The sequence below is a fragment of the Telopea speciosissima genome, chromosome 5, assembly GCF_018873765.1.
Source record: "Telopea speciosissima isolate NSW1024214 ecotype Mountain lineage chromosome 5, Tspe_v1, whole genome shotgun sequence".
Classification (NCBI taxonomy): Eukaryota; Viridiplantae; Streptophyta; class Magnoliopsida; order Proteales; family Proteaceae; genus Telopea; species Telopea speciosissima.
Window position 1 is genome coordinate 37,234,574 of NC_057920.1, and position 22,607 is coordinate 37,257,180.

The following is a 22,607-nucleotide window of genomic DNA, read 5'->3' on the forward strand; positions in this document are numbered from 1 at the left end:
GGGGGATACTGACAACAGCTCAGATGAGGTAGACGACTGAGAAATCCATGAGGGATGGATAGAATATGTCGAGCAAAGTCCAACGATGGAGGACGAAGGAGTAGAAGCGATGGATTGGGTAAATAACATCGGAAGCGATGATAATAATGACCCTACCAGCCTTATTCAACCCATATCATCAGATGAGGATGAAAGCAGAGATGATGAGGAGATATCATCTCCAGAGGTCCCCGGAGGCGATTGGACGGTGTCCAGAGAAGATTTCGAGCGTTGGAGCATGAGCGCCTTCTACCAGGTCTCAGATATACTCGATGTTTCCACCAATACTCAAGAGATCCTGTACAAGGCTACATCTTTATTTCCAGATCTGGTGTGTAGTAACTTCGCAGCACGTTGCGAGAGCTTGGTGATGCCAAATGAGAGCGATGTACTCGCTCAAACCCTCCATGAGCTGAAAAATATGACTTGGTTAGTTAATGCTTTGGCCTGTGATCTGTTCGGAACTCCTCCAGAAAACCTGGTCTTGTATTCGGATTCATTCTCCTGTCCGGATCCACCACGAAGAAGTGAAACATGGGACGTATAGATCAATGATATCAGCCTCAGGGAATTTCAGATTGACCCCACCAGAGGTATCTTTCCTATGGACATCGATGAGGAAAGGGAAGAGCCGTTAGAAGAAGAACAATCATCTGAAGAAGATGAAAGTGAGCAAGAATCTGCATCAGAGGAATCCAATGATGAAGTATCTGAAGGAGAAGAAGAAACAGAGGATGAGGAACCTTGGCAACCAAGGACGCATCTGGAGAAGTATGAGAACATTTGCGGACCTGTGCCATGGGACTTATTGTTTCAAGTGAACAAGATCCACCGAAATGTGGATAAATCTAAGAAATGCTCATGAGAACGGTGGTCTTGGATGATAAGTACCAGAAGGAGCTTCAATAGCTAGAACCTATTAGAGAATAGTGGGCGCTCCCTCAAGCAATTTGTCATTTGAAAAACTTTGTAAAGCTAACTTTGGCCTTGGCACAAGACCTATGTGGGACTCCTCCCCCGTCTCCGTATCAGGATAATAGAGAATACCATGCGTGGGCAAGAGCACATGATGATTTCTATATGTGTCATGTTAATGAGGGAAGAACAATAAATGATCCAATAGGGAACATCCACCCAGTTATTTCAAACCCGGAAGAGAGGTCCGAAAGTTCAGTTTCTCAAGGAGCAAAGAAGGATCGTAACTTCTATAAGTCATTGGTGGAAGCAAGAAAGATGTACCAAGCGACTTCGGAAGCCTTTCATGCCATTAGCCAATTGATACCAGAAGAATCTCATATAAACCAGCAGGTTGCTGAAAAGCAAGAAACCTTATCAGGAATCCTAAATCAGGCTCGAAAGTCTATTATAGCCTTATCTGGTGAAGAAGGTAAAACTCGAATTTGTCCCAAGGGTCCTCTTATCATTACTGATAGTGACAAAGAAGATGGAGACTTTTGCCCAGTCCGGTTGGTCATCAAAGAAAGAGAGTCAGATGTGGCGGAAACCAGGAGTGGCTGAAACTTCAAGAATAAAGAGTTGACAATGGAAAAACATCAGTCTAGCCAATCAATGGCGGTTGTTGAGCCAGAAAACTGAGTACTAGACCAATTAAAGAAAGCCCAAGCTAATATCTCAATTTGAGGATTATTAATGGCGTCACCAACCCAACGAGAAGCTATTTTGAAAGCTCTTACCAAGGTTCAAGTGCCTATAGAAATGGGGCCTAAGGAATTATCTCACATAGTGGGGGCCACTTATGCCATTCAGTCACTTTTTTTCTTAGAAGAGGATTTACCCCCAGGAGGAAAGAATCACAATCGGGCGCTTTACATTACGGTGGAATGTAACAAGAATCAGGTCCCCCAGGTTCTGATAGACAATGGGTCCGCCCTCAATGTAATGCCCCTCAAAGTAGCCAGATGCATAGTTTTATCTCTAGACAAGATGAAGTCGTCCAGTCAAACCATCAGGGCATACGACAATTCCAGGAGGGAGGTAATTGGGATTCTTACCACCAGCGTCAAGATTGGACCTACCTGCTTTACCATAGGCTTCCAAGTCATCGACATTCAAGCATCCTTTAATATGTTGCTTGGAAGACCATGGCTACATTCAACGAGAGCCCTAGCATCAAGTCTTCATCAAAAGCTGAAGTTCATATATGACCAGAAAGTACTTACCATCTTTGGAGACCCAAAAATGGTACACACTTTGGCCAATATTGAAGTAGGTGGTTCATCCTCGCAGGAGATACAGCTAGGTGGGTTTGAAATCGGCCACATTTGTACTACCTCTGCAAGTGAAGAAGACTAGAGTCTAGGGAAATTCCTGATGATGTGGAGCGAGGCCTCTGTAAAGATTATGAAAAAGATGAAATATTTCCCTGGATTAGGATTGGGAAAAAACCAACAGGGGGTACCGGCATTCCTGGAGATACCAGCCAATGCCAACCGTTGTGGATTAGGGTTTAACCTGAAGAACCCAAGGAAGAAATCCACAGGACAGAAGAATAGTGCGACAAATGACACGCCATACTTCAAGACTCTGAACGGATACTTCATGAAAGAGGGAGAAGACGTCCCTTACTATGGAAATCAAGAACCATGGTTCAATCAAGAGCAGGGCGAACGTCTACCGGGACTTGAAATATTCTTTAAGAACGAAGTGGACTGGATAGCCATGGAATTGGATCAAGCCAGCAAGAAGGAAGTCACAGGGGATCAAGGGATTGGTGAGTTGTTCGAAGTGATGGTGATCATTGAAGAAGAGGAAGAAGGACCGGCACCACATCTTCTCAAACAACCTCTCCAAGGATCCATAGCGAATTGGTTAAGCATGATGCAAGATTTTCATATTGATGAGTCTGAAGTTGTAACTAGCTCTAGCATAGTCCTGTCTAAGTCTGTCTCTGAGTCTGTATATGAGTCCTGTGGAAATGTCCAGTCCATTGGGCCTGTCTGTACTCTTCCCCTTATCATGAATGAAATTGCTGATTCTGAGTATGTTTCTTCTTCTTCTTCTTCTTCCTATTCTTCTGATGATGATAATGTCCTAGAACATCGTAATCTGTTAGAACAATTGGAGCAAAGAAGAGCTCAACCCGTCCGAGAGGACACCCACCCCGTAAATATAGGGACCGATCAATGCCCTCGAATAATCAAAATTGGTGCTTCTCTCAACAATGACGAAACATCCCAAATGATTTCTCTCCTCAAGGAATTTGAGGAAATCTTCGCCTGGTCCTACAAGGATATGCCCAACATCGATCAAAAGATTGTGCAACATGAACTACCCACATATCCGGAGGCTCGCCCAGTCAAACAAAAGTTAAGAAGGATGCGGCCGGAATGGAGTGAGAAGATCAGGGAAGAAGTCATCAAACAATGGAATGCAGGATTTCTCCAAGTAACCCAGTACCCTCAATGGTTATCCAATATTGTCCCAGTCCCTAAGAAAGATGGGAAGGTTAGAATGTGTGTGGATTTTCGTGACCTAAACAGGGTCAGCCCGAAGGATGATTTTTCGTTACCCCACATTGACATTTTGGTAGACAACACTACAAGCCATGCTCTACTGTCCTTCATGGATGGTTTCTCGAGATAAAACCAAATTAATATGTGCCCGAAAGATAGGGAGAAAACTGCCTTCACCACACCTTGGAGCATATTTTGTTACAAAGTAATGCCTTTTGGGTTGAAAAATGCTGGGGCAACATATCAAAGAGCGGCCACGGCTATCCTACACGACATGATACACAAAGAAGTAGAGGTATATGTCGATGATATGATAGTCAAATCTATTGAACGACAATGCCATTTTGCAGCTCTCAGAAAGTTTTTTGAAAGAATCAAAGAATACAAGCTAAGGTTGAACCCTCAGAAGTGTGTGTTTAGGGCCAAAGCAGGAAAATTACTGGGATTTCTTGTCAGCGAAAGAGGGATAGAAGTGGACCCTGACAAGATAAAAGCCATCACGAAAATACCACCACCCCAGACGGAAAAAGAGGTACGAGGGTTTTTGGGCTGCATCCAGTACATCAACAGATTCATATCTCAGTTAACATCCACTTGTGAACCTATCTTCAAACTCCCAAGGAAGAAAGAGCCGAAAGAATGGAACAAGAAATGCCAAGATGCCTTTATGAAAATCAAAGAGTATCCACTTTCTCCTCCTATACTTGTCCCTCCAGTGTTCGGTGAAGCTTTGCTCCCATATTTTTCAGTAGGAGAAACAGCGGTCGGATCAATGATGGCCCAAGTTGGCAAGGCGGATGGAGAAGAGCATACAATCTACTATGTAAGTAGGAAATTCCTCGAGTATGAAACTCGATATGCGCCAGTAGAGAAGACATGTACATCTTTGGTTTGGGTAACTAAGCGCCTGAGGCACTATATGGTGTCACATCCCGTTAGGTTGATCTCTCGAATGGATCCAATTAAGTACCTCTTCGAGAAACCAGCATTGACAGGGAGAATGGCTAGGTGGTTGTTGTTATTATCAGAATTTAACATAACTTATGTCAGTCAAAAGTCTATGAAAGGGCGGGCAATCTCTGACCATCTAGCAACATTTCCCTCAGAGGATGATTCCCGAGCAACAGAGGACCTCTTCCCAGATGAAGATTTGCACTCCATAGAAGCCAAACCAACTAGAAGGTGGCAATTGTACTTTGATGGAGCCACCAATCAAAAAGGATTTGGCGCAGGGGTATTATTGATAACTCCAGAGGATTTTTACTTGTCAATGGCCTTCAGATTGGAATTTAGTTGTACCAATAACATAGCAGAGTATGAAGCTTGTGCTATTGGGTTAGAAATGGCTCTATCTGTAGGGGTTGACAAAATTAAAGTTTACGGAGATTCCTCCGTTGTGATCTGTCAAACACAAGGAAAGTGGAAGACTAAGGGTGAGAAGCTGAAGCCCTACCAAGTTTATCTGGAATAACTGACGTAATGCTTCAAGGAAGTTTCTTTTGAGTATCTACCCAGGGATAGCAATCGGTTTGCCGATGCTTTAGCCACTTTGGCGTCCATGGTAGAATGTGATACTCGGGATAAGATCTAGCCCTTCCTAATAGAAAGAAGGACCCGCCCAGCATATGGAGAACCAGTCAATACACTCACCGAGGATGGAAGGCCTTGGTATGCTCCAGTGGTCGACTACATCAAGGAAAGGAGATACCCTGAAGAGTTTTCAGAAAGAGAGAAGAGGCATTTGCGAAAATATGCTACTCAATTCATCCTCCAAGGAAACTTGTTGTATAAGAGGTCTTATGATGGTATCCAACTATTATGTGTAGATGAGGATCAGGCTCATATCATTATGGAAGAAATCCATCAAGGAATATGTGGACAACACATGAATGCAATGATGCTGGCCAAGAAAATTCTCAGGATGGGATACAATTGGGTCACTATGGAAGCTGAGTGTGCTGCCTTTGTAAGGCGACATCATAAATGCCAGATATTTGCCAACATTATTCATATTCCTCCGACAGAGTTGTACTCATTAAATGCCCCTTGGCCATTTTCTACCTGGGGATTTGATGTAGTTGGTAAAATAACTCCAAAGGCTTCAAATGGACATCAATTCATGTTAGTCGCTATCAATTATTTTATAAAATGGGTGGAGGCTCAATCTTATGCGGTTCTAACTTCCGCCAAGGTGGTAAAGTTCATAAAAGAGAATCTCATCTGCAGATACAGTGTGCCGCAACAGTTGATTTCAGATCAAGGCTTGCATTTCAGGGGAAAAGTGGAAGAACTCTGCAACCAATTTGGCAATAAAAGGCATAAGTCTACTACTTACCGGCCACAGACTAATGGAGCAGTAGAAGCAGCCAACAAAAATATGAAGGTCATATTGTAAAAGATGGCAAACACACACAATGACTGGGCAGAGAAACTTCCACTAGCCTTATGGGCATATCGGACATCCATCCGGACCTCTACCGGAGCTACCCCGTATTCTCTGGTATATGGGACGAAAGCCGTATTACTGGTAGAAATTCAGGTCCCTTCTCTTTGAGTCTTACTCAATAGTCAATTGCCAGAAGGGGAATGCGTAAGGGCCAGATACGAAGAGCGCAATCTCTTGGATGAGAAAAGGATGAAGGCCATGGACAATCTCAAGAAATATCAGCAAAGAATGGCTAGGGCATTCAATAAGGGTGTCCATACTCGAAGAAGAGGGAGATTTGGTTCTTAGAGAGCAGCGAGCTCCAATCCACAACCCAAGAGGAAAGTTTCGACCCAATTGGAGTGGACCCTACAAAGTCAAGACCATATTGCCAGGACAGGCGGTCCAACTCTCTGATCTTGACGGAGAGGATCTTCGGGGATTGGTCAATATGGACCAGCTAAAGAAGTATTTTGTCTGAGATATGTGAAGCAATTTGAACTACGTTTGACCTGATTCCTCCGAAGGGATACGTAGGCAACTCGATGTATTCGGGTACGGTCTCAAAAAAAAAAAAAAAGAGAGAGGGCATTGTATTGGTTTCCTCCCATAAATTCCGCCAGCCGGCGTCCCTTGCACATATGAGTAAATCTTGCCATTTGGCCTTCTATTCCTTGACCTAGCTTAGGAGTAAAGTCATCTAGAGCTGGTTATTAACAAAGGATTTATTCATTCTGTGTCACAAAATGCTAACCCAATCCTTGATGCAGGTAGTATGAGGAGACCAAAGAAAGAAAGACTCGACGAACAGTTGCGTCAGTGGACTCTCCGGATGAATGTGGATGAGCCTACACTTCTAGAGGATCACCATCTGATAGTATTGGGAAGAATCGGTTGCTTTAACCTCCATCATGATTTACTAAGGGAAGTGTCGAAGTGCTGGAACCCCCAATTGCATGCTTTTTGCTTCGAAAAAGTTTGGCTGGCTCCGACTATTGAAGAATTTCGGGCTTGCATGATGTCACCCCCTCGAGGAAAGTTGTTCCTCTCAACTATGAAGAAAGAATAGCTTTTCAAAAATTTGGGAGATTTCTTTGCCATGAATAAGGAGTTAAAGCAAGTTTTCAATTATGACAAGGTGGATGCGTTGAAAGTTGTGAAGATCTTCAACAATAATGGATTTGAAGAAGAAAGACAAACCCGACACAAAAAGTGGGCGTACTTATTCTGTATGATTGGGAGGTACTTGTTAGCATCTTCGGGAAAAGGCATGTCTCCAATAATTGTAGAAGTGGCTAGGCAAATTGAAGAAGGATGCAACATCACTCCTACCATTTTAGCAGAAACATTCAAAGGGTTTGATACCATGAGTCAGTCTCAGAAATACAGAACAGACTTCCTTCATGGATCTCCGGCGGTGTTCCAAATGTGGTTAATGGAAAAACTAAAATTGGTAACACCAATTTCGTGTCCTCACCTCCGGCCTATGCATTATCAAATACAAAGGGAAAAGTCAGAATTCCACAAGGTCCAAGACTGGAAGAAATATTTGGAGGAGAGAGATGTCCAAAAATCCAATGGAACTGCCCTTGGATGAAGGCCGAGATAGAAAAATTAGAAACATCAGGGTACAATTATGTGAGATTCATGAGTTTAACTCACACCAGTTTTTATATCCCTTCCTTAGTATCTCCGAGGCAGGAACAACCTAAGATGGAGAATTTCAGAACTCCAGAGATGTGACACAAGAAGTGGTGATTCTGTTATCCGAAAAATGTTACAAATAAGTGATATCAAATTGATGTTCCTATCTTTACTTGTTTATTTGTCCTTTCTCAATTGCTTTGTCCTTTCTCATGTAATGAAACCATTTACCAATGGAATTTGTGCTTCTAAGGAAAGGGATGGAGTCTCATGTGCATTTCAAAGAAAGAAATATCCAATGAATCCATAAACAATTCGTTTATGTGTACAAAAAACAAGAATGAGAAAAGTGTACATAAAAATTACACCAGTATCCATACCAAAATGTAAAAACAAAAAAAAAAGAAGACGGGAAGGAGAGTAAATGTACATAGTTGTAACCATACTTCCAAATAAAAAAAAGAAAAAAAGAGGAGCGGTCATGACTCAGGGGAGTAATCGTCAACATCCAAGCCTTCCCCCTCTCCGCTTTGGGACGCTATCAGGGCATCCCTCTCGACCTCAGCCCGCGTAAGGTTGAGCTGCAGCTGCTCATTTGCAAGCCTGAGTCTCTCAATCTTTCTCCGGCAATGGTCGAGCTCAATCCTCTTAAAAAAAAAAAAAGAAAGAGAGAGAGAGGAAAATCAAAAGATAAGCATGAATAAAAAAATAATAATAATAATAAGAAAAAAAAAAAGAAGAGGGGGGGGGGGAAAGAGAAAGCATTACCATCCTACGGCCCGCATCCACACGCGAGATGATCGTCTCATCCATGCTCACCATCATGCGCCTTATGTCGGTGTATCAACTCGCATCCACCTAAACATGATAATCATCCAAGATGTCAAGAATTTGAAAAATAATGGATGAAGCTAGGAAAGTTGGATGTGCTTACCCCATCATAAGGAAGAGGGAGGCTTAGGTCCGTGTTTACAACCCGAGGAGGTGGTAAGATGACCTCAACCATCCCAGGCTCGTGGTGGCGAATAAACCATGAACGATACCCTGGAATGTGGTCATCTGGACCAGCAATCTGCACAGCTGGAACCTCTCCAGAAGGCCCAACACCTGACTCCACCTCCCCTACTCGGGAGGCTCGAGAAGAGCTCCCACCACCATAGACCCCTGGAATCATGGGGCAACCTAGAAACTGTCAAGAAAAGAAACACATCAGGATAAAAGCTAACTTAACAATCTGAGGAGAAGAGGGAAAAATGGAGAAGATCTTACCTGAGGTCCCTCGCGGGTGAGGGGGACGCTGACTGTCTCTCAGAGAAGGAAGTTGGTATAGTCCGTCTCGGCTAGCACCAGCCCAATCGCAGGCTCACCAACCCTTCAGTGCTCAATCTCATCCATCCATCAAGGCTGGCTGATGGACCCGAGCAGGAGGAGGGCAGGGCACCAAGCGAGCCTCAGACCACTGCAGGGACACTCGCTCTCCCAAGTAAAAGGCAAACCCCCATGGGTCCTCAAAAAGGACCCTGCGAGTGGAGAGAGCTGAGGCCCTATCAAACATGTCCAGCTCTAAAATCATCTTCCCCAAATAAGGGCGGAGAGAAGCCTGTCAAGTAAGAGTCAGGATCAATGCAAAAAAAAAAAAAGAGAAAGAGAAGAAAAGAGAAAATAAGATAAACAACCACTTTAGATTTACCTCGGTAGGCTGCAGCTCGTTCAAGAGGCCACGAATGGACCCAAGGTCCTTATGGTGACCGCTCCTGAGCAAATGGACTTACGCCATCACGTAGTCAGAGGAAAGGTGGTTTCGAGGTCATCCCCAGGTCTGAAAGTGGGGACCCAGAACCGAAGGATCTCATAGCTCCACGTCTGTAATAGACAATCATAAATGAGCTCAAATAAATAAGAATAAGATAAAAATAAAAAAGGAAAGAGAAAAAGGCAAAGGTGAGAGAACTAACCCATAGGATGTAGCAGCATCCGATCAGGTTTGGTGACCCCATAACCAGATAGTCTAGCATATCTAGGAAGTAGGCGTATGCCGAACCCCCCCAATCGTAGCCTGCGGCCACATCAAAGTACTCAAAGAAGCGAACATATACGGCATCGACTGTCACCGTACCCGTTATATCACTGAAGATCACCTCTGACAGCAAGAAGAGGAGGAAGCATTGAGCCTGCTGATCCTGAAGGACGGACGACGACTGGTCTGTAACGACCCTCTCGTCTCCGGTACCCCTCAGGACCGACGCGGGGATCTCTCTCCCTGTAACGGCAATCCCCAACTGCTGCTTGTAATACTCCAGGAGCTCGGATGGCTCCGTCGAGGCTATAACCCTCTCCTCCGGAGTCAGTGTCACGAGTACCCCACCAAAAGGTAATCCCGTGATCATGTAGAAATCTAGGGGGTGACCGTCGCCTCACTAAAGGGAAGATGAAACGTATGGGTGCTTGGCCACCACCTCTCTATTAGAGCCCTCGCAGTCGGGCTGTCCAACTCGCGGGCTAGGGATGAGGCGATGTGTCCCAACCCGATCCGAACCACCCGCGACTGTACAGTCGGGCAGAGTGTGCGGTACCACTCTGAAACAGCCTCCAGCCCACAATACTTCTTGGACGAAGGAAGGGGGCTGCCCTGCAAAGAAAAATAAGGCAAATGGTTAGCCAAAATAATTGGGACAACAATTAAATAAATAGTAAAAAAAAAAAAAGAGAGAGGGAGAGACTGTAAAAAGAGGTGTTACCTAGGTTTGCATGCCAAAAGATACTTAGGGTAGTGTCTAATGGCCTCGCTTTGATTTACGTGCCACTAGGAGCCTAGGATGGTATCTAGAGGCGTTACCTCAATTTGCATGCCAAAAGATACTTAGGGTAGTGTCTGATGGCCTTGCTTTGATTTACGTGCCACTAGGTGCCTAGGGTGGTATCTAGAGGCGTTACCTCGATTTGCATGCCAAAAGATACTTAGGGTAGTGTTTGATGGAATCGCTTTGATTTACGTGCTACTAGGTGCCTAGGATGGTATCTAGAGGCATTGCCTAGATTTACATGCCAAAAGACACTTAGGGTAGTGTCTGATGGCCTCGCTTTGATTTGCATGCCACTAGGTGCCTAGGAGGGTATCTAGAGGTGTTACCTAGATTTATGTGCCAAAAGATACTTAAGGTGGTGTCTGATGGCCTTGCTTTGATTTACGTGCCACTAGGTGCCTAGGGTGGTATCTAGAGGCGTTACCTCGATTTACATGCCAAAAGATACTTAGAATAGTGTTGGATGGAATCGCTTTGATTTACGTGCCACTAGGTGCCTAGGATGGTATCTAGAGGCATTGCCTAGATTTGCATGCCAAAAGACACTTAGGGTAGTGTCTGATGGCCTTGCTTTGATTTACGTGCCACTAGGTGCCTAGGAGGGTATCTAGAGGTGTTACCTAGATTTGTATGCCAAAAGACACTTAGGGTGGTGTCTGATGGCCTTGCTTTGATTTGCATGCTACTAGGTGCCTAGGAGGGTATCTAGAGGTGTTACCTAGATTTACGTGCCGAAAGACACTTAGGGTGGTGTCTGATGGCCTTGCTTTGATTTGCATACCACTAGGTGCCTGGGAGGGTATCTAGAGATGTTACCTAGATTTGCGTGCCAAAAGATACTTAGGGTAGTGTGTGATGGTCTCGTTTTGATTTACGTGTCACTAGGTGCCTAGGATGGTATCTAGAGGCGTTACCTAGATTTGAGTGCCATTAGGTGCTTGGGGCAGAATCTAGGGACGTTACCTCGAATCTATGCGGTGAGGTATGAAGCTAATATAAATAAAATGCATAAATTGAAAGGGAAAGAGTAAGAGTACTGACCTAGCCCCATATGGAGCGGCAACCATGGCGGGCAATGTCGGCTAAGGTAACCCCTGAAGGATACCATGCAGCTCGTGCATCGCGAGCGGTAGTACCGAGTAGTGGCTCCCAGTGAGACTGGTGTCCTCGTCGACGGAAAGACATGATGTGAGTGAATAAAAAGGGAGTGAAGTCAAAAATCAAAAACAGCAGAGCTTCGCAGCAGAAATGAGAGTGAAGAAATGAGGGAGGGAGCCCTCTATTTATAAACTCTCCATCGCGCCCACGGCGCCGTGGAATTGTCCGCGGTCCCGTGGGACAGCGGCCGAAGGTGCCATGGAGGTTTGCCCATGGAGTCGTGAGGTCTGGCACAGAGCCGTGCACGCGGGGCCATGCAAGCACGGTGCCACCCATACACGGGGTCGTGCAGACCCCCACACGGCACCGTGGACCAAGAAAAAAATAAAAGAAAAAAAAAGAGAAGAAAAAAAAAGAAAGAAAAAAAAAAAAAAGAAAAGGACAAGAAAATAAAAAAAAAGAAAGAAAATAAAGAAGAAAGGAAAGAAGAAAAATAAAATTTAAAAATTTTAAAAAAAAATCCCCAGTGAAATCCCTCAATACTAAATGCTTCGGTCGAGTGGTGCCTTAACACGGTTGAGTGGTGCCTTATCACCCTCAAATTTGATCTTCGGGCCGAGTGGTGCCTTATCAACCTCAAATTTGATCGTCGGGCCGAATGCTGCCTTATCACCCTCCAAACTTGATGGTTTCAGTCGAGTGGCACCTTATAACCATCCAAGTTTGACTTTCGGTCGAGTGGTGCCTTATCACCCTCCAAACTTGATGGTTTCGATCAGGAGTGGCACCTTATAACCATCCAAGTTTGACTTTCGGTCAGTGGTGCCTTATCACCCTCCAAACTTGATGGTTTCGATCGAGTGGCACCTTATAACCATCCAAGATTGACTTTCGGTTGAGTGGTGCCTTATCACCCTCCAAATTCTATCCCAGTGGAGTCCCTCATATTCGATCTTGTGGGCCGATTGGTGCCTTATCTAGATCTTTGGTTGAGCGGTGCCTTATCACCCTCAAAAATTGTTTGAGCAATGCTCACAAGATAAAGATTTGGTTCTTCCGAGTTTTTCTTTTGAAGATTATCGAAAGATTTCATCGTGATTAACCGCCTGTTTTTAGGAACTCTGTCGCCTTTGAGCAAAGTGTCAGCAGTACATGCTCTTGGTGACAAAATTAGTCGGTCTATTGTCTTTACCTTTCGGCTGTTGGCACAGGCCTCGGTCGAAGAGGGGCAAACTGTAGACGCTGATTTTTTGTCACCCCCTAATTGGCGATGATGACAACGGGACATGGACGATGGACGACGCACTCTCCCTCTTTTTAGACCCAAGATACCTGACCCATAAGACCAAGAACCATGCTGAGCACAAAATGGCCCATTTTAGGCCCAATAACAAGGAAAAATGGCACTGCGCTCCCACGGCACCGTGGACTCTTCCCAAGGCGCCGTGGGCGCTTTCCCACGGCACCGTGGAGATGTGTACCAGATTTCCACGACACCATGAGGGGGTGTGACATTAGCCTGCTGATGTCACCCACGGCGCCGTGGAGGACTTATCCGGCTAGGAGATAGAAGGGGTCCCTCCCTATAAATAGGAGGGTCCCCTCCCACATTTGCCAAGGAAGATTGGGTGGAGAGACCCTCCCCAAATGATTCCTAGCCGCTTTTCCTCCCTTTTCACCCTCATTTCTCCTCCTTCTCTCATGAGAGTGTGAGTGCTCGAAGTTTTCTTGTGGCAAACAGATCCTTCGATTGTCCCTCTGAGTATAGAGCGTTTTTGCTCCTTGGCATTGTTATCCCATCTGTGCACGGATATCCCTCAAAACTCCTTTAGTACAGACGTTATTCTGTCTATTTACCCCTCTCCAAGTCACTTGAAAGAGTCGTTACTCTGCCGAGAAAGAATCGGTGTTAGTCCATTCGTCTATCTCCCCTGAGCTAGGGGAATACAACCATACAGGTATAATTATTGCATTTTTGTTGATTCAATGTAGTCCTTTCATATTTCATTGTTTTAGTCCGTATTTTGCATATATGTAATGTAGTTTATTATGCTTTAGTTCAATTCATAGCATCTGAATGTAGTTCATAATATCTCCCATCCCCACAATAAAAGAGAGAGAACATTCGTCCTTATGTAGCATCTAACACAGACAGACCGGCTTCGGCCGGACGAGGTGGGTGCCTAACACCTTCCCACACTTGTAACCTGACCCCTTACCCAAACCTTTGGTCGGACCATATGGAGTCACGTAGCCCAATTCTGCTCACCACGGGTAGAGCGACACTTAATGGGTCCTAAGCCTTAACCCTAGGTGGCGACTTCACATTATATTAGCATATTTTAATGCATGATCCCAATCCCCTATTTATCAATATTATACATTGAAAATATTATCCATATCCATATACACACACACATACATCTCCCACAACCCTATGTTGCCATATACCAAAAGGGCTGAGGAACCCTCGTCCCGAGGGACCACGGTACTTACAACCAAGATGGCTCACTTTATCTCCTGTCGAAAAACACTTGATGCTTCCCACATTGCCAAGTTGTTTTTCAAGGAGATAGTTCACATCTATGGGCTGCCGAGTACTATAGTTTCTGATCAAGATGTCAAGCTTATGAGCTACTTTTGGAAGACCTTGTGGTTGAAGACAAACACCAAGATTCTATTCTCTACTGCATTCCACCCACAGACGGACGGGCAAACAGAGGTGGTAAACAGGAGCCTTGGTAACTTACTGAGATGCTTGGTCAGAGACTATGAGAAGACATGGCCCTCCATCAATAGTTCGCCTACAATGGTTCTGTAAACAGGACCACTGGATGTACCCCTTTCGAGATTCTTCTTGGGATACAGCCCAAATGTCCCATTGATCTTGTCCCTTTACCTCTTCAAGCTAGGGTAAGTGTGGAAGTAGATGAGTTTCTCCGCCACATCACCGAGGTACACACTGATGTTCGAAGGAAGATAGCACTCAGTACTGATCACTACAAGGCTACTGCTGATAAGCATCACCGCTTTGTTGAGTTTAAGCCTGCAGATATGGTCATGGTCAGGGTTAATCCAGAGAGACACCAGTCGGGTGTCAATAGTAAACTCCATCTGAAGAAGATAGGTCCATACAAGGTGCTGAAACATATTGGACCCAATGCTTATGTTCTAGAGTTGCCTGCTGATATGGGCATAAGCAATGGATTCAACGTGGCTGATCTTTACTTGTACACGGGGCATCATTCAGATGATGGTGATTCGGAACATATGCTGTGGTTGCCCCAACTCAAGCCACCCACTACAGATGTGATCGAAGAGGTCCTAGACGACATGCATAAGACCACTTGACATAGCACAGGGTACCATTCTTTCCTTGTCAAATGGAAAGGTCGCCCATGCTAGGATAGTACTTGGATCCATGCTGACGAGTTCAAGAAGCTTGATCTGGAGTTGTATGATCGCTACATGGCCTTCACTCATTCATCGGAGATGAATGTTTCTATGCCAGGGAGAGCTGATGTAGGTCCAAGCACAAAGAAGACCAAGAAGAAGCCTTAAAGAAGCTGCAGTTTTGTTTTCTCGTTGGAGCCTTCCATACTTAGTTTTTTTTTCAGTAGTTTAATTAAGGGCATAATAGTCATTTAGCCTTTAAATAGTTCAGCCATTATATTTGACTTTTAATTCCCCTCCACAATTTGTTTAGGAGGATTGTTTTTGTTTTGAAATCAAATTAAAAGTCTGATTATTATGTTTGTAACTAGGATTCAGATTGGGGTTACTACTCCAAATCTGAGTAGGATTGCTTTCAGATTTGATTAATAAATACTCACCATCATGGGAGGCTCCCCCACAGTTCAATCAATTAAATTTTGCTTTCAAGCTTGCTGCCATTGCTGCTATTACTCTTTGAGTGCTATATCCTTGTGGATCTCAAGCTGGAGAGGGTGGGTGGATTCCTACGACTCCTTGCATCGAGAAGATCAGGAGGTTTCCTTCAAGTCTTTAAGCTATTGTTTTGGGATCTCCTTCAAACCAGTAAGTTCATTTAAAATTATGTTTATACCTTCTATCTCTTGTCCTCTAACCTAGACCTTCCCCCCTTCCATCAATCCATATCAGTTTGCTAAATCAGACCTTTCCCCCTCCATTAAACCTGCAACTACTTCCCTCGATCCTTAGCTTAATCTTCAAGCTACCATCATCCAACCACCTGTTCATCCCCAAACTGCCATATAACCTTCCTCTCATTCCCTCCTACACTCAATCCAGAAATTAGCTGTTCATTCCAACCCCAACCCCTCCATCTCCTTGCTCCATTAAAATCCAAATACCCAAACCCATTATTTTTATCCCATAATAACCCCCTAAAATTCCAGAATTTTCAAACTTCTCCAAATCCCATTATTTTTAGCCCATAATATCTCCCTAGACCTGCCCATTAAAACCCTATAAACCTCATCTTCAATATCCTATCCTAACCCTAATTGTATCCTACATTAGCCATCCTTACCCCAATCGGCCAGCATTGTTATTGATCCTACCCCCTTGGCTCCTAGTGGGAATTATTCTTGCCTAGGACTACATAAAGAGAATTAGAGCTGAATGCATGGATTGATCAATGTGATCACCCAAGCTCTTTATTTATAATAAAATCCCAATGGGAAAAATTACATATATGCCCCAACACTGTTCACATGAACAATGTCACAGCCCTAATTATAATTCTACCCTTGCTCAGTTATTATTCTAACACTCCCCCTCAAGTTGGAGCATAAATATCAAACATGCTCAACTTGACTAAAATAGGATGAAAGACTTTCCCACTTAACCCCTTAGTGAACACAACAACCAATTGATCAACAGACTTCACAAAAGGAATATAGATCAGTCCTTCTTCCAGCTTCTCTTTGATAAAGTGTCTATCAACCTCAACATGCTTGGTACGATCATGATGAATAGGATTGTGAGCAATGCTAACAGCAGCCTTGTTGTCACAATACAACATCATTGGGAGGCGGACAGGAGCACCAAGATCTTGCAATAAACCTCTAAGCCATAACAACTCACATATGTCTTGTACCATAGCATGAAACTTTGCTTCAACACTAGACCTTGCCGCTACATTCTGCTTTTTGTTGGGCCAAGTGACAAGATTTCCACCTACAAATGAGCAGTAACCAGATATGGATTTTCTATCAGATGAACCAGCCCAATCAGCATCAATATACGCTTCAACTCGTAGATGACCATAAGGAGATAAAAAAATTCCTTTTCCCAGGGCTAACTTCAAATAGCGAGGAATACGAAGAATAACATCCATATGAGAGGAATAAGGATCATGCGTGAACTAACTTACCAAACTCACGACAATAGCTATATCTGGTCGTGTATGAGAAAGGTAAATAAGTTTTCTCACCAGCCGCTGATAGCGACCTTTGTCAACCGGTTCACCCTCTTTTTCCTTGAGCCTTGTAGTAGCCTCCATAGGTGTATCAGAGGGATGACACCCTAACAACCCGGTCTCAGATAATAGATTTAGGATGTACTTCCTTTGAGAGAGAAAGATGCCCTTTGAAGATTGAGCAATCTCTATCCCTAGATAGTACTTCAGCTTTCCCAGATCCTTTATTTTAAACTCACAACCAAGGAAAGTCTTTAACTTGTTGATTTCATCATCATCATTCCCGGTCACCACAATATCATCAACATAGACTATGAGAATGGTGACTTTATCACCAATCCTTTTTATAAACAGAGTATGGTCAGTATTACTTTGCTCATATCCCACAGAAACCATAGCCTTGTGAAATCTTTCAAACCAAGCACGAAGTGACTGCTTCAACTCAGATAGAGCACGTCAATTTGCAAACCTTGCCGCTGGTTTTTTCACATAAGAAACCAGGTGGAATATCCATATAGACCTCCTCTTTAAGCTCTCTATGGAGGAAGGCATTTTTCACATCCAACTGTTGTAAATCCCACCCTAGATTTACTACACAAGATAATAGCACTCTGACAGTGTTTAGTTTTGCAACAGGTGCAAAGGTCTCCTGATAGTTGATCCCATATGTCTGAGTAAATTTGTTATAAGCCGTGCCTTATATCGATCCATAGTGACATCTACTTTTTGTTTGACCACAAACATCCATTTACATCCAACTGGTATTTTCCCTGGAGGAAGAACCACAAGATCCCAAGTATCATTTTTTTGTAAGGCTCTCATTTCTTCCATCATATTGCCTTCCACTTTCCATTTGTAAAAGCCTCCTGCCAATTATGGCGACGAACAGAACAAAGAGAAGAAACAAATGCACGAAAGGATGAAGAAAGGGAACTATAAGAGACAACATGAGATAGGATTAGTACAAGTCCTAGTACCTTTGCGATGAGCAATAGGCAAATCGGGAAAAGGGGTCTTACTTGAAGGGGAAGTAGGATCCAGATCCACAGTCGGAAACTGGATGGGTACTGGTGCAATAGTGGATTGAAGCTGCTTGTTTCTGGAACATCCTCTTTGATAGGTTTTGAGGTTAGAATCATTAATTTTCCTCTGAAACTCACCAATGGTTCTCTGGACTGGAGTGAGCTCCCCCTGAACTGGAACTTCATCATTACCATTATCCAAAATCTCCCCCTGTATAGGATCTTCTTCAGTAGGAGGCATGTGAGGAACAAGAGTAGTGGATTCAGGCTGGGTATACACGAGAGCCTCAAGAGTCAACACATCTTCACTAGAACTCTCCCCCTGAAGAGGTGTGGCCAAATAATAGGAAAGGGCCTCATGAAAAATAACATCCATACTCACCAGTGTACGACGGGTGGGTGGTTAGTAACACTTGTAACCCTTCTGGGAGGGAGAGTAACCCAAGAAAATAACCCTAATTTGGAGGGTTATTTCACACTGTTGGGACCTACACTCGACCTAGGTTTTAACCCCATTAGTTGGTTAATTTTGGATCTTTGATTCACTCTTATATTCTGGTTTACAAACCCTAAATTGGTCTGCCAATATTGATTGGCTTGCTGCCTAGGTATTTCTACTGCTGGAGTTAGCTATCTTTAGTTGGCTCTACATTAGTTGAGCTGATCGTGCATGCATCACGGCAAGAAGAGGGAAGATATTTCTCCATAAGAACTCCTTTCATGCCAGCTGTAGACGTATAAGTCTTGCCTCATGAGTACGCCACCATTCTCTAGCTCCTCCAGTGAGCTTAGCGCGGGCCAGCTGCATCTTACGTCCTTCCGTCAATTGAAACCAATTGAAGTAATCATCCAAAGCATTCACCCAATCAAGGAAAGCAATAGGATCATGCTTCCTGTTGTACTCCTCGAGGTCCAGCTTCACTTTGTGCTTGTGATCACGTGGACAATAGTTAGGATCAAATTCATCACCATATTCAATCTCATCTGGATATGTAGCTTGTGAAACTCGATTAGGTGGACATGGTAATAACCTAAGAGCATAGTTCACTATAGGTTGTTGGCTACCTGCTTGTGATTTTTTCATCTCCTTTATCTCTTGGTCCATAGCAGCAAGTTTATCGGACAATTGCTGGACTGCTAGGATGAGTTGTGCTTGACTAGCATTCTCGGTTAGTTGATTGGAGCTTGGTTCACTCATAGCTCTGATACCAAATAATGCAAACTCAAACTTGAACCAAGGAAAAAACCAGTGAGAGATTGATTGCAGTAGGATCAATAAAAAAAGGGAGAACAAAATTGAATAACTGAATTTTTTTTTAATTTCTCTTTTCTGATTACATATGAAAGAAGAACATGAAAGCGTATGGAAGAAAAGGATATGGAAGGGGGATAGGGGACTCTCTCAGTTCAGGGTCTCTCACCCACGGCTTCTCACAGCTTCAAGCCATAGCTCTGAATGACCATATCGTCCAAATTGTTCCAACCACTGAATTGTTGGAGCATATTTTCAATGAAACATTGTGTGAAGAGCTTATGCTGAGAGAGAAATTGAACATAGGAGTAATAGGTCCTTAAACTTGGTAGAGTAACCATGCAACCACCGCACCCAACCTTTTTTGGTTGTTGTTTGTTGTGCCCCATTTCATATTTATAATAATATAACTTGTTCTGTCAGATTGTTCAGACCATTGCACGTGACCATCAAACTACTGACCTTTTTACCTGTGAATGGTCTTGCACTTGGTCTGGTTTAAATATATTGGATGAACTAGAAGAACGTGTTAGCACATATACTGTACTATAGTAGTTAATGAACTGATGCCACACTATGATCAAAAGAAACTTGGGATGATTATGTCTTCTTGCTTTATCCAAAAACAAACTTCCCTAATCTAGTGAAAAGACAGAAGTAAGGTTTCCTTTATAAATAGTGTCATGCTGTTTGTCTTAAATCTAGATTGTTCTTTGTTTCGGAATTGGTTCGTCATCTTAATGGTGCATGATTGTTCACTGAACTTTTGTATTCATGAGGATTCCATTGGGTTATTCTCATCAGGGGCTTTGTCTGGGAGCTTTTATTCTCTTTGAAGTTCAGTATTTCCTTTTTCTGGTGACACTGCAAAGCACAGCTCACATCCATTCTGAGGCTAATATCTTACAGATTTTTTCAGTTTCAATTCTGGATGCTGATTTTAAGATTCTTATGTTTCATATGTATGATTTCTATTTATGCTCCAATGCAATCCTCATCAACGGAAAATTTCGGTCAAAACCTTTAAGTTTCAATGTTTTGTTTCGAATATGGGTTTCAATGCCCAAATAACCAAATTAAGTCCCGAAACTTCTAGGAAACCCTATTTTAGGCTCTCTAAACATAGTGTAAACCTTAGATTTTAAAAAACACACCTAAAATGGTTGTTTGACTGTACTACCCTAGGTTGGTAGTACACATTGTACGCTGCAAAAATTCATTTTTGAGAAGAGCGATATACCTTCAACTTTGAATCTTGCACAAATCTTTCACAAATGCAGCAAATCTTTGATTCCGACACGTTCCACTCACAGTTTTCAAGGAGCTAGGTCATCCAAGACGTTCGAGGTCCTTCCTAAGTGCCTAGGCACTTAGGCGGCGCCTAGGCGAGCAAAGCATCCTAGTATTATTTTTTTAATATATCAGTTATATTTACTACTAATAGCATAACAAATTGTAAACATTGCAATATTCATAAAAAAAAAAAAAAGTCAATTAATTAAGACCATCACAACATATAAAACAAAACTATAAATATAAAGAAAAAAAGAGCTGCTAAAATATGGAAGTATTTATATACTAACCTTTATGATGCCAAAATCAGTAAGTTACACATACATGAATAAATTAACAGCCCATTACACTTTATAGCAATAGCAAACTTAATCAATATGTGAGAATTTAACAGCCCATTACAGTAGTGGTTGAACCTAGATGCTGCTGTTAAGGTTATATTGCACAATTGAATTGCATAATCAAGGAATTACATAATCATATAATCACAGTATTACAAAAGAAGTGAAACACAATCAAATAGTCTCATATTACATAATCATGTAATCACAAAATGACAAAATTACATTACTTACACGAACAGGTGCACAAATTAAAATTGAATAACAAACTCACATACCACAGAATTACAGCCACTGGCCACACCACCAGCAACCACCACTATTGCCACCGACATAGAAGAAGATGAGAAGAAATAGGAGGAAAAAAAACGCAGAAGAAGAACAAAGGGAAAAAAAGTTCAGGAGGAGGAGGAGAAGAAGAACAAGCAGAAAAGAGAATAGGGGAAAAAAACCCTCAGACAGAGAAGAGTTGAGGTCGGAGGAGGAGAAGAAGAAGAACAAGCATAACGGAAAAAGGGGGGGGGGGGGGGAAACCTCGACAGAGAAGAGTCGAGGTTGGAGGAGGAGGAGAAGAACAAAGAAAAAAAAATGGATAAAGAGAAGAACATAAAAAAAATCACAATAGAGAAGAAGAGAACTTACCGGAGAAAATCTGAGGTTGCAGTCTCCGGAGCCTGGTTTGTGGTCACCAGAATCGCTGGAGGTTGAGCAGAAAAATAGCTGAAACAATCAGAATAAAGTAAGAAAGAAAAAAAAAACAGAGAAGAGTCGAGGTCGGAGGAGGAGAAGAAGAACAAAGAAAAGAAATTGCTATTCGCTACAAAGAAGAAGAATCGCAAAAGAGAGGAGAACTTACCGGATAATCAAAGCCAAGTTTGTGGTTGCCGGAGTCGCTGGGGGCGAGAGCTAGAGCAGGAATCAAGAGTTTCATTTTTTCCCGTGAGCCAAGGCATGAGACCATGAGTAGCTAGAGTCGAGGGTTGCAATGTTATATTCGATTTATGTTTGCTTTTTAAGTGATTCGGTATAAAGCAGTGTGCATTAATAGCAACACAACCCAATAGGAACATAACAAATAGAATAAAACATTAAAAATAATTATAATAAATAATACAATACCTTGACACTAAGGCGCCAAGTGCCTTGACTCCAGTATTTCTACTGGGACGCCGCCTTGACAACTATGGTTCCACTACTGCCCAATGAATTTGTTCCACGCTTGTATGGGAGAAATTTTGCCAAAAAATCACAAAATACCAAGTTTGCACAACACTCTCTGTTGAAACCAGTGAAGTGAACAAAATGAATCGAAATTTTGACCCATTTTGTTTAAAACCTGAATTTATGTTAAAACAATGTATTGTTGTGAACCGAAATAACACATTTCATCGTAATTTTACCGAAACAGCCAAATTTCGACTGAAAAAACTGCAATCTTTCTATATCGCCCAAGGCTGAAATATTTTCGCAAACCTTCGGTGAAACCGTAAACTATGCCTCGAGATAGGGGGTGGGAATCATCATTCTGTTTACTGTAAGTAGAGGAAAAGATAAGCATGATATTGAATTCTTTATTTTCCTTTAGCTTTTTAAGAGGGCCCAAGGCAAACAGGTGATGGTGGGGCTTATCCCGGTTCAGGGAGCTGACAGTCCACCGACTTTACCCACAGATCCCACTGGCTCCTTCGTATTGAGGGTTTCAAGTACCCAAGTTCTTGTTGATGACAGATCAGATCACCCTTGATCTTATTTGGATCATTCTACCTGTTCACAGCCCTAGTTGGAACGAACTAAAGATCTATGATCAAGTGT